The sequence below is a fragment of the Elaeis guineensis genome, chromosome 8 (assembly GCF_000442705.2).
Source record: "Elaeis guineensis isolate ETL-2024a chromosome 8, EG11, whole genome shotgun sequence".
Lineage (NCBI taxonomy): Eukaryota > Viridiplantae > Streptophyta > Magnoliopsida > Arecales > Arecaceae > Elaeis > Elaeis guineensis.
The window spans coordinates 119,030,390-119,042,445 of NC_026000.2; positions in this window are offsets into that span (position 1 = coordinate 119,030,390).

The following is a 12,056-nucleotide window of genomic DNA, read 5'->3' on the forward strand; positions in this document are numbered from 1 at the left end:
GGCAGGGTCCAAAAACTAACGTATAACTCCAATTGGCATGGTCCAAAAATCAATGCACAACCCCCATTGGCAGGATTTAGAATACAGTTAGATTGAGAGCACAAAATTCAATCTATATTAAAGCAATTTCGTAATAAAATATATTGATAAGTGTAATAAATATCCCAATAAAAATATCAAAATATATTCTAATTGATCTATATTTCTTAAGAATTGATACTTTTGCTTGTATTTTGTAGGAACATGATCGTCAATTCAAAGAGTTCGATTCACTGATTCAAAGGAAGAAAATTTGGAATAAATCGGACTCAATTTGGAATCCGAATGAAGACCCCGTGCCAAAAGAAAAAAAAAAAAAAAAAGAAAGAAAAGAAAACTAGCGGGCCGGCCCAATTTGGCCGCGCGGTCCACGCGCGGTTCACAGACCAAAGCCCAGTTTTTAGTCCATGGGGTCCGCAGCTACAGGGGATGGTCTACCACATGGTGCATAGACCCCACCACACTAGGTCTACAGGCAATCCACCGGCACAGTAATGTCGATCTTTTATCGCAGCTCGCGCGCGCGCGTTGCGGGCTAGCAGGCTGGTGGGTGCACGAAAATGGGTTTGCGCTGATCGATGGCTGAGCTTGTTCCACGTGTTTGATCGGACAGTCCAGATGGTTTCCAACTGGGAAAAGAGTTTTGAAGGTTTGTTTTGCGCCATCCAACGGTCCTCATTTGATCTGGAGGTTGATCGACGGCCAGGATTTTAGTCGGCCTGATTTGGGAGTGTTTACACTAATTTTTGAGGAAATTTTGGGGCCTTTGATCAAGATCGGAGGGCTAACAGTTTTTTCAGGGTTTTCACGTGGTTTAGACATGGGATTCACACTGTTTTGGAGCTCTATTTAAGGGGAATTATGGCAACAGGAAAAGCAAACAATAGCCTTCAAGAATTTTTATTTTTCTTTGTTTTTAGTTTTTATTTGAGAGTTAGAGAGAGAAATTTGAAGGGAGATCTAAATACTGTAGGGAGGAGGTCTTGATGCCAACGATAAGAAGGACTACAACCATGCTAGGCTAACAGTCTCATGTCTTTAGGTAGTAGGAAAATTCTTCAGTATGAAAGTTTTTACTCTTGATCATGTTTTTTTTTTTAATCTTTTCATTGAGTAATAAAATTATGCTTATTTAACTTCTACATACTTTCTTATTATATTTTAATATTTATTTTCTTACAATTTATACCTAGAGAGACAGATCGTAATTGCGGAAAGATACGATCTGTGCTCAAGTAAGGATAATTTGCGAGATTTATTAAATACATATTTTGCACTTCGATTTCACCATCTAAATAATCTATATCTATGAGATGGGTCATGATCATGTTAAATATGGTTCATACTCGGTAGAATAGGTTATGTTAGAATTGGATCAAAAGAATAAATATAAGATTGCATGTTGTCAATGAAGGATTACATGAATCAGATATTGATTTGAATACTAAAAGACGAAACTGATACTTCGAGGCATATTTCTCTTCTTGATCACGTTGTAGTTTATTAAAGTTACTATTATTATTCTCTTGCGTACCAACATTCTCTTACTTTTAAAACTTTAAATCAATCAAACAACTCTCTTTTTCTTTCTAATCAACTATCTTAGATCTCTGAGGATTCTGTTAGATATATGTCTTAGAAGCTAATATGGCCGACACATTGTAATAAATCTAGGGCATAATTTCGTACTTAATATATTGATATGATCAATAAAAGGATAAATTCTTTTTCATTCAAGTGTAATGTATTCTTGAATCGTCCATAGAATTAGTTTCGATACATATTCAAAAGGTATTGAGAATTAGAGATATGTATTTAATTCCTAAAGGCTCTCGGTCATAGGATCATCATAAGGACGGTGATAGATCCAGATAGACTGACGCATAACTCGCTTCCTTCAGGATAGATAGATCTCTAGTCTACTGTGTAAAGACACGGGATGACGAGTGTGGATGGTTGTTAGAGAACAACTAGCACTGAGCATGATCATACGAAAGATTACTTGAATTTTTATTCAATCATCAGTGATTGTCTCGATGCTATAGTTGTGTGACTGATCTTTTGACTTGAGATGGTACTACTGCTCGCAGTGAGGCTGCTGAAATTTGATTGACACATAAACATAGGTCTCAACGAGCCCTTGTAGTGGATATTGGTGATAGTTGATCCACTGTAGAAGTGGGATGCGCATCAAGATAGGATCTATCAACTTTGATAGAGAAGAATAGTTCTATGAGATTTGAGAAGCTAAGTCCATAAATTTGTGACCACAGTAGAGTGATTGATGGAAAAAATTTTTATAGACATCACATCTGGACTTAAGCTAATCGAATCTATCATATGACTGATGTTGAGGTTTGACGATTTATCCATGACATGTCATCTAGTCGGAACTCACGATAGAGGGACTAAATCACACATTAACTATACCTAGAGATTCATTTCAGTTCTACTAGGTTGCTACTATATACTGCTAGGTATTCCTGATAGATTGTGAGAGCTCACTAAGATTATTTTGGATCAACAATCCTTGTTGAGTTAGAGTGAAATTATTCTGACCCATTAAAAAGAGTTTCAATGATACAATGATAGAGATCATTGTATGTCGCACTACCAAATAGAATTGAACCTATGAGGTCACACAACAAAGAGATCATATCTGAAATTAGTAATTGAGCTTATGAAGTATTAATTGAGTTTAGAGAAACTCATTGGATTTATGGTAACTATGCTAGCATATGGTTGGACCCAATTTTTCTTTCAATTAGGATTACTTATTTGATAAGTTAATTCTAACTTAATTATCTACTGATTATCTACATGAATAAGATTCATGAGACTTCAATTGTTGGATGTCTAAGATTATGGATCACATAAATTAAGGGTGCAAGTCCCTTATGAATCTCCTTGATAGTTATTATGGGGCGCCACTTTGAATTATTCAATTTGGGCATGTCCATTAATTAGAGGGCCTTTGATTTTCATATGAGATGTCTCTTAGGTGCAAAAAAGGATGTTTAATTATGGTTGCAAGGGCTCCAATAGTTGGCGCCAATAAGGGTTCCTAATATAAGTTGGATAACTTAAGAAAAGAGAAAACCCAATACAAGTAGGACTTGTACTTTGAGATTGAATATGATTCAATCTTTGTGCCTATAAAAGGGGACCTCCCCTAAGGTCCTTAATCCATCTAAGCCGGCCCCTCTCCATGCCCAAAGACCCCCCCACGCCCCTCTTTCTTCTCCCTTTCCCTTCTTCTCCCTTGGGCATCCCATATACGCCCCATACTTGGGATGCGCGTCCCATGTTGTTGCACACGCCAAGGTGTTGGGCGGCCCTTCATCTGCTGGTTGCTGATTTATTGAAGCACCACAAAGCAAGGAGAAAGGATAGAAAGGAAGAGAAGATAAGGATCAAGGAGAAAGATCAAATGTTGATCGTGATTCAGACTTCGTTCAGATTCAACAGGCTGAATTTTGGAGAATCAAAATTCAGATCTTAGAGGACTGTTCTAGGTTGATCCCAAGTGATTATTCGTAGAGATCAGATACTTGTGTAGCTAACAGAGAGCCTCGTCTATTTCAGATCCAGATTTGAAGAAAAAATTATGAAATAGGTATGTGATTTGATCACAATCTAAATTTCAGCAAATATCAATTTTAGCATATAAAATAGATTCATGTGATTTTATATTTTTATGTATACAAAATTTAGATTAAAATTATTTTAATCTTATTCTCTACTATGATATTTAAAAAATAAAATTTTTGAAATACATATACATGCATCAAACCTCAAATTCCAACGGTGGTATCAGAGTCACGGGTTTTCATATACTAAATTTTGATATATATATTTTTGAAAAGATTTTAAAATCAATTTTTTTCTCGATATATGAGATGTATGGATGGATCTTCAAATCTAAAATTTAATTTTAGGTTTAATTTTAGAATATATAGATGATATATTGATGCAAGCATAGATTTGAATTTTGATCTAAAAAGAGTTCTAGTTCATGTGAAATATAGATGCATACATGAAATCTAAAAATTTTTTATGATTTGAATTTAATTCATATATATGATATATGATTGTATGTTTAAACTAATCCATAATTAGTATATAAAATATATGAAATCATATTTAAGATCTGAATTTTTTTTTTTAATCTGATTTTACATGCGTATATGTGATATATGTCTGTATGTTAAAACTTGAAAATTATTTTCACATTTTAAAACTTACTTTCATGCAAAGAATTTAGATCTGAAATATGATTTTAGAGTCTAAAATTTATATTTGTGCATGAAGATTTTGATCATGAAAAAATCAAAAATTAGGTCATGTAATAGGATTACATCTAAGATTTTTGATTTGAGTCATATGGATCTAATTCGAATAAGTAATTGATCAAACTGAGTCAATTATTGAATTGAGTTAGGTCAATTAAATTTATGATCATATAATTGTTGTTGATCAAATTGATTGAGTTTCATATGTAGAATCGATTAACCTAAGGATCTAATTTGGCTCGTTGGTTTGAGCCCAATTCGCTTGAGCTAACCAATTCTGATCAATCGACCTATTGATATCTAAGGCAAGTTAATGAGATGTGATTATTTAATTAATTTTGTTAGCCAACCTGATCAATTTATTGATGTCTAAGGAAGGCAATGGGAGGAACCCCACTATTCTCCACTTACCGGGCCAATTTGAAAGATTGGGTCTGGAATTAGGTTGCTTAACGGTTTGGTTTAGCCCATGCCAATTAGATCGGTCATATGATGACTAATTAGATGAGACCTAAAACCAAACCTCTCCATTAATATTAAGTCCATGGGTCTTCCACCATTGTAGATGTGCGGACATATTATCGATGTTGATTGTTCTTGACTGATCATAGTGGTTCAGTTGCATCCGGAACATGTAACCACTCTATTAGCAAAGAGTTGCTCTAGGGTAAGGATGGGGTTGCGTCCAATAACTGTTAGGTAAAAGATCCAATGACAGCCTTGCACCTGCTAATGAACAGTAGGTCGGGCTTAACTAAGAAATGTGGGCAATAACTGTTAAGTGAGCCTACATGGCTTAGAGACCAAGTGGCTGTAACATGCTTAGCGAAGTATCTGGGCAAAGAGTTGCCTATGCATCGGTGCGCATGTTATCAATAACTGTTAGGTGAGGTGCATGTCATCAATGGGACCGCAGCATCCACTAGGAATTCTTTGTCACGTTAGGCTTTCCGTTTTCTTCCTGGAGAGTAGAGGGATCCGAAAAATTAGTGAAAGTCATTATTTACATCTTAAAGTCTCTAGAAGTAAATTAAAAATTAAGTATAAAAGTCTAACTTGAATCTCTACTCTCGTAGTTAAACCATCATGTCAGCCTCAAATCTTCTAGCTCGCATCCTTGAAATCAATCGTTTGATCGGTAATAATTTCAAAGACTGGCTTAGAAACCTCAGGATTGTTCTGACTTCAGAAAAGTTAAGCCATATTCTCGACCAAGATCCCTTTGTGTTGTCAAACCGTCCTACTGCTGAGCAGAGAGCTGCTTTTGAGAAGTGGACAAATGAAGATAGTCGGATTAAGTGTTATGTACTGGCATCTATGTCAAATGAGTTGCAAAGCCAGTACGAGCATATGCCTACTGCTCGGGCCATGGTTACTCACCTACAAGAGTTGTATGGTGAGCAGAGCCATACTGCGCACTTCAAAGTATCCAAAAGATTCTTCAACTTGAAGATGCGCAAAAGATAGTTTGTCCATGAGCACTGTATGATAGTGATCAAGGACATTGAGGAGCTTGAAAAGCTCAGACTGGATATGCAAAAGAATTACAAATGAATCTGATCCTTCAATCCCTTACCAGTTCATATAGTCAATTCAATGTGTATTTTCATATGAACAAACTTGACTGCACTATTCCAGAACTTGTCAACATGTTGGTCACAACAAAGGGTACCTTGAAGAGTTCAAGGGGCTCTGTTCTTGCTATGGGGCAGACTTCTTCCAAGAGAAAGTCTTCTAGAAGGAAGAAGGCTAAATCCATGAAGAAACAGAAGAGAGAGAGTAAGTCAAAGAAAGATGGTCCAAAAGTGGCTGAGGCAAAGAAAAAGTATTTCCACTGTCTTACTGAAGACCACTGGAGAAGGAACTGTCCTAAATACCTGGAAAGCCTGAAGATCAAAAAGGATGATAAACCTTCTGAAGGTATGCTCGTAATTGAATCTAACCTTACAGTTTCTTCTACTTCTAGTTGGTGAAAGAAGAGTGCCCTATAAGCCAATCGCAAGTGTGTTGCGATGAAATTTTTCTTTATAATTTTTTAACACATGAAATGATATTTATTATTTGAGATATTGATTCATCATATTAGCTGCATCTTATTATAACTAAGATTATGATGAACTTCAAAGATTAGAAAAATAATTTTAGGACATGAATGGGTCATGCTAGTGAGATCTAAAATCCTAAAATCCTAATCTTAAATATTTCTGATCGTAAGAACATTGAGTCACGGATCAATATTCCGAATAGACTGGCACATCCTATGTATGCTCGATAGAAAGGGTGGCAGATCTCACTAGCCACTTATGTGGATACTAATATAAAGATGTGGATGCTCATTTAAGAAATGAGTCCACTGAATTGACTCGATGAAAGAGAATATTTTATGGAAGCCTTACTTGCATGTCAAAGATGGTTCTCTAAGTGGGAGTTGTACAAGTAATCCTTAGACCTGAAATCACTATAAAATTTTATGCATATGAATCCATATTTTGGTTCATACTCAAGCATGGTTTTAAGACATGTATGGGATGTTCTAGATATGGTAGGAGTGTGTACGAAGGTTGTGAGTAGGTCAACATAGAATCGATCGCTCCTAGTAAGAGGAGATCGCATCCTGTGTATTCTCATTCGTAGATGACTCAGAAAAAATTTTTTGGCCAAAAGTAGGAAGGAGATTAGCAAGAGTTTCTAATGCTTCTTCATTGGAGTCATCATTGATTAATTGAGAATCGATATAAATATATGTTTGAGTTTGACATGATTCCATACTCATGAACAAATTCAGGGTGCTGGGATGATCGAAAGATTGTATTATATGATAACTTAGCACTGAAAGGTATATTTAATATTTTTATCAAATTTTTATATCTTCTGGATAGTCATGATATGTCGTTAGATATCAATCTTGACTTGTAGATTTTTGATCAAATTAAAGAGTTTAATTCGAACGTCAATTAGAAAGAGTTCTAATTACTGAAATCAGGTTAGCTCGATTGGATCTAAATCAGTTAGATTAAATTCTAACAAATTAGATCAACTTGCACCCAGACCTACTACCAGCTAGATGTGAAAATCAATGGGTCATACACATATAAAAATTAGTTAAGGATCCTTTTTAAAAAGGTTGATTAAAATTTTGGATTCAATCGGGGTTTCGGTAAGCATACTAGCACGTGTGGAATCCCTAGCTCTTTTAGAGATCAATTTGGTCTCATGCCTTACTCATTTGCTAGCCCAACTTGGTAGATATTTGGGTCAAGTCAAGCCACCTGGAAGCAATCAAAAAGAGGCACCATATCTAGAGTACACACCAAATAACTAAGAGTCCAACTTAAGAAGGACTCTTGGCGCTAATATGCAGAATGCATGCGTATTTTATTTGTGGCATGGAGAAGGACTAAGAATCCTTCTATTTTGGGCCTCTATTTTTTATGACAAGTAGATAAAATGATGATCCACATAGAACACCTTTTGAAGTATAAAAAATCTATCAGATTGTGCATGAAAAAATTACTCGAAACATTACTACATGCATGATAGGTTTTTCTGGACACACGAAAGGATGTGAAGACTCCTTCTGTTAGGGAGTCTTAAGTAACTTTTTATCTGATAATTTTTGTAATAAAGATTATTTTTAAGTGTTGATCATGTGATAAAAATCTAAAAAATTATCAGATCAAGAAAGGTTGCTTTTCACACCCTTTTTTGGGCTTGCACGCGTCCGACGGGGAGAAGGTGCTCGCACATCTCTTCAGTGAAGATCCTTCTCACATATGAACTGTTATCCAAATAATATGTCATTTGGTGATGGGCTTTCTATTTGAATAAAGGTTTATGTGGCAAAATTTCACACTAATCTGATGTGTGAAGAGATGCAAAAAGTATCTCATTCTGGGTGTGCGCGTGTGAGAAGGTAGGAATCAATGTATCACCCCCTGAAGAGTCTTTCTGTTTAAGGACTCTCAGATAAGTGATACGAGGACTTGATATACCTTTCTAAATGAGGCATGCCTTCTCTGTTAGCACCCCATATGGTGCTATAAATAGGAGATGAAAGATGGGGTGATCATTCAATTCTTACATCCCCTATCCACTCCCTCTCTCCCTCTTTTACAACTCTAGATTTTAGGACAAAGCTTGTTCTTTTAAGACAAACCTAATTCTTAGCTCTAAGGGTTTAAGAGGTCTAAAAAAAGGTGGTCAAGTCTAGTGGATGGTTCAGAAAGGTTCAGACTCAGGTCTGGAGAAAGATCTGATCGATTGGTGGCTGGTTGAATTCTAGGGGCTAGAATTCTTGAAGCAAGGAGAAGAAGGAGCGCTATCCTTGGTTTAATTTTTGTGTGGATCACTGTTGGAGGGTGGATACTTGGACACCTCATAGAAATTAGATTAGCGTTATAAGTATTCTTCTAATCCAAATTTATTTTATTGTACTTTGATTGATATAGTCAAGAATTTCTGGATACTAGGATTTTCGGTGCATTTGGGTGTTTTTAATGAAAATTTTAAACATCTAATCCTTCTGCAGCACCACCAGAACCCAACAGTGGCATTAGAGCCTATCTTGATCTATATAATCAAAGGTTAAATTATTATCTTGATTGTGATCAAGAATGAAATTTTAGTTTGGTTCAAGTCAGCTCAAGGGTTGAAGCTGATTGAACATCCAAACCCTAGTATGTCTTAGAGATATATTTTAAATATAAAATACATAATATATATATATAATTTTTTTAGTAGCTTAGTACTCTAATTGAGGTTCATCATCAGGCCATCCGGTCATAAGAGCAAGTAGGGTTCAAAGATCCTCTCTTCTTATTTAATAGGGTACTCTTATGGCGTGTAGAGGTACCATTATGATGTCCCAAGAAGAAGAACTGTGAAAAGAGTATTTTGTATTCATGCATGTTATTAAAATTTCATGCATATGTGATATGCTTAAAATATTAGTTATAGTCATATTATATGATTATGTTTTTCATATCTTAAAGATATGACTGGATGCTATGTTTAGTTATTATGATTTTTAAGATACAACTATATTTGTGCATCATTGTGATTGATTGATTTAAGATGTGCTTGAGACCATTAAAGTCTTCATAAAAATCATATTAAGTCATAGTGCTGTGAACCAATAGCTGACCTATTTTTTTGAATCGATTAATTAATTGGTGTCTAAGGAGTGTTTCAAGTATGGTGATTATTTAATTGATTCTGTTACTGGTCTGGTCAATTTTATTGGTGTCTAAGAAAAGTAACGAGAGGACCCCCACCAATCTTAATACTTTTCTAACCAATTGGATTAGTTCAAATCTTGAATGATGGTAGCTAAGTGTTTTGAACACTACATATGCCTTCCTTCATGCCTAGTCAATATCCTATCAAAAATCATAGTAAGTTTGTTGTGATATCCACAAGGCTTGCTATGAGAATTGATATGGGTTTGTCTTGGTGCATATTAGATGCTTTACGGTATATTTTGGATATGTTGCTTTGTTGTGATATCCACAAGAACAGTATTTTTCAAATATGACTGTATAGAAATGAAGGATCTGACTTAACTATAAAATACTATAGTTTGTTGTGATATCCACAAGGCTATGAGTATTTTTAGAGGTAAGATTTATGTTGAGAGTTGCATGAGATGCAATTGGATAGATTTTTCTACTTTTGAACTTATTAAGGTTTGTTGTGATATCCACAAGGCTTTAATGAGTGATTAGGATCTTAACCCGATTAAGAAATCAGATTATGGTTTCTCGTTTGCCATAGGAGAGGGCTATGGTATCCGATAAAATAGTGAAAAATATAACTAGTTTTAAAAGTCTTCAACTAGTTATGCATGTCAAACTTGAGTGGTTTGCTTATACTATTATTCTTTATTTATGCAGATTTAAGTCTGCATTATGACTTCTTTATTTTCACTGCATAACACCATAAATAAAAATATGTTGATCGATCCAACTCTGTGGATTGGTTGAGAAACTTGCAAATAAGGTTCGTATCGAAAAAGAACTCTGATGTTTTGGATATTCCTGACTTTGGGATAGTCAGTAATAATGAGAAGGCAAAAGATATCCATATAAATATTAGCTATTTTTATTGTGACAAGTTTGGATATTGAGAGTATAATTACAAGAATAATCTTGCAAATTTGAAGCAGGGTATATGTATAGCACCAAAAAGTGTGTTTATGATATAAACCTATTTTTTATTGAGTGGCTCAGACTTTGATACTTAGATATTAGATACCGCCTGTGGATCGCATATTTGTAATTTATTATAGCGACTAAAGAATATCAAAGATCTGAAAAGAGATGACCTCGAGCTTTATGGTGCAAGTGGAGAGTCTATTAGCGCAGAGGCTGTGAGAACCTGTATGCTTGATTTACTTTCAGGCAAAACTTTAATATTGAAAGACTGTTATTACATACCAAAGATCATTAAAAATATTATTTCTATACTTTTGTTATTAAAACAAGGTTATAAAATAAGGCTAATGAGAAATGGATGCTCCATTTTCTTTTCTAATGACTTTTATGGCAGTGGTTATATTGATAACAATCTTTTAATTCTTGCACTCAATGAAAATATTTTTTATATTGAAAGAAATATGAAAAGAAAGAGAGAAGATGTGAATGTCACATATCTCTGGCATTGTCGCCTTGATTATATTACTGAGTCAAGGATTAACAAGTTATACAAAGAAAATTTTTTTGATCCATATGATTATGAATCATTGAGAACTTATAAATCTTGTCTCATCGGTAAGATGACCAAGACTCCATTTTCTGGATATGGAGAGAAGGTGAATGAATTGTTAGTCTTAGTACATACAGATGTAAGTGGATCAATGATAACTCAGATCAGAGGAGGATACTTCAATTTTATCACCTTTACGAAATATTTATCAAGGTTCGGATATGTGTATCTTATGAAACATAAATTCAAAATCTTTGATAAGTTCAAAGAGTATCAATGTATGATCGAGAAATAAACTAAAAAAGATATCGAGGTTCTTCGATCTGATCGAGGAGGAGAATACTTATCCATTAAATTTTTTGATCATCTTAAAAGTAAAGGTATTCTCTCTGAATAGATCCCTCCTTATACACCCCCGTTAAATGGTGTAGCAGAAAGGAGGAATCGCACTTTGATGGATATGGCGCAGTCCATAATGTGCTTCACTGATCTTTCAATATTTTTCTAGAGATAATGTCCTAGAGACTACCACATACATATTAAACAGGGTGCCTTCAAAGTCTATTGCAAGCACACCATATGAGATATGAAAAGGAAGAAAGTCTAATCTTAAACATCTTAAGACTTGGGGCTGTCCTGCTTATGTCATAAATATTTTTGGACATAAGCTTAGTGCTAGATCAGATAAGTGTAGGTTTGTAGGGTATCCTAAGAAAACTAATAGATACTACTTCTACCACCTACTGAACAAAAGGTGTTTGTTAGTAGGCATGCCACTTTTTTGTAAAATAAACTCATCCAAGAAGGAGGCAGTGGGAGGAATATTGAACTTACTGAAGTTCATGATCTACAAATCGATCCAGAAATATCAGTGGTTGGACTATAAGAAGATCCTCAATCAGAAGTACTTAAAGATGAGGTACATCCACAATACACATCTCCTCTCCAAAGGTCAGATAGAGTGCATCATGCACTTCTGAGATTTGATGTCAATATGATCAACATCATTCAGGATGATGATCC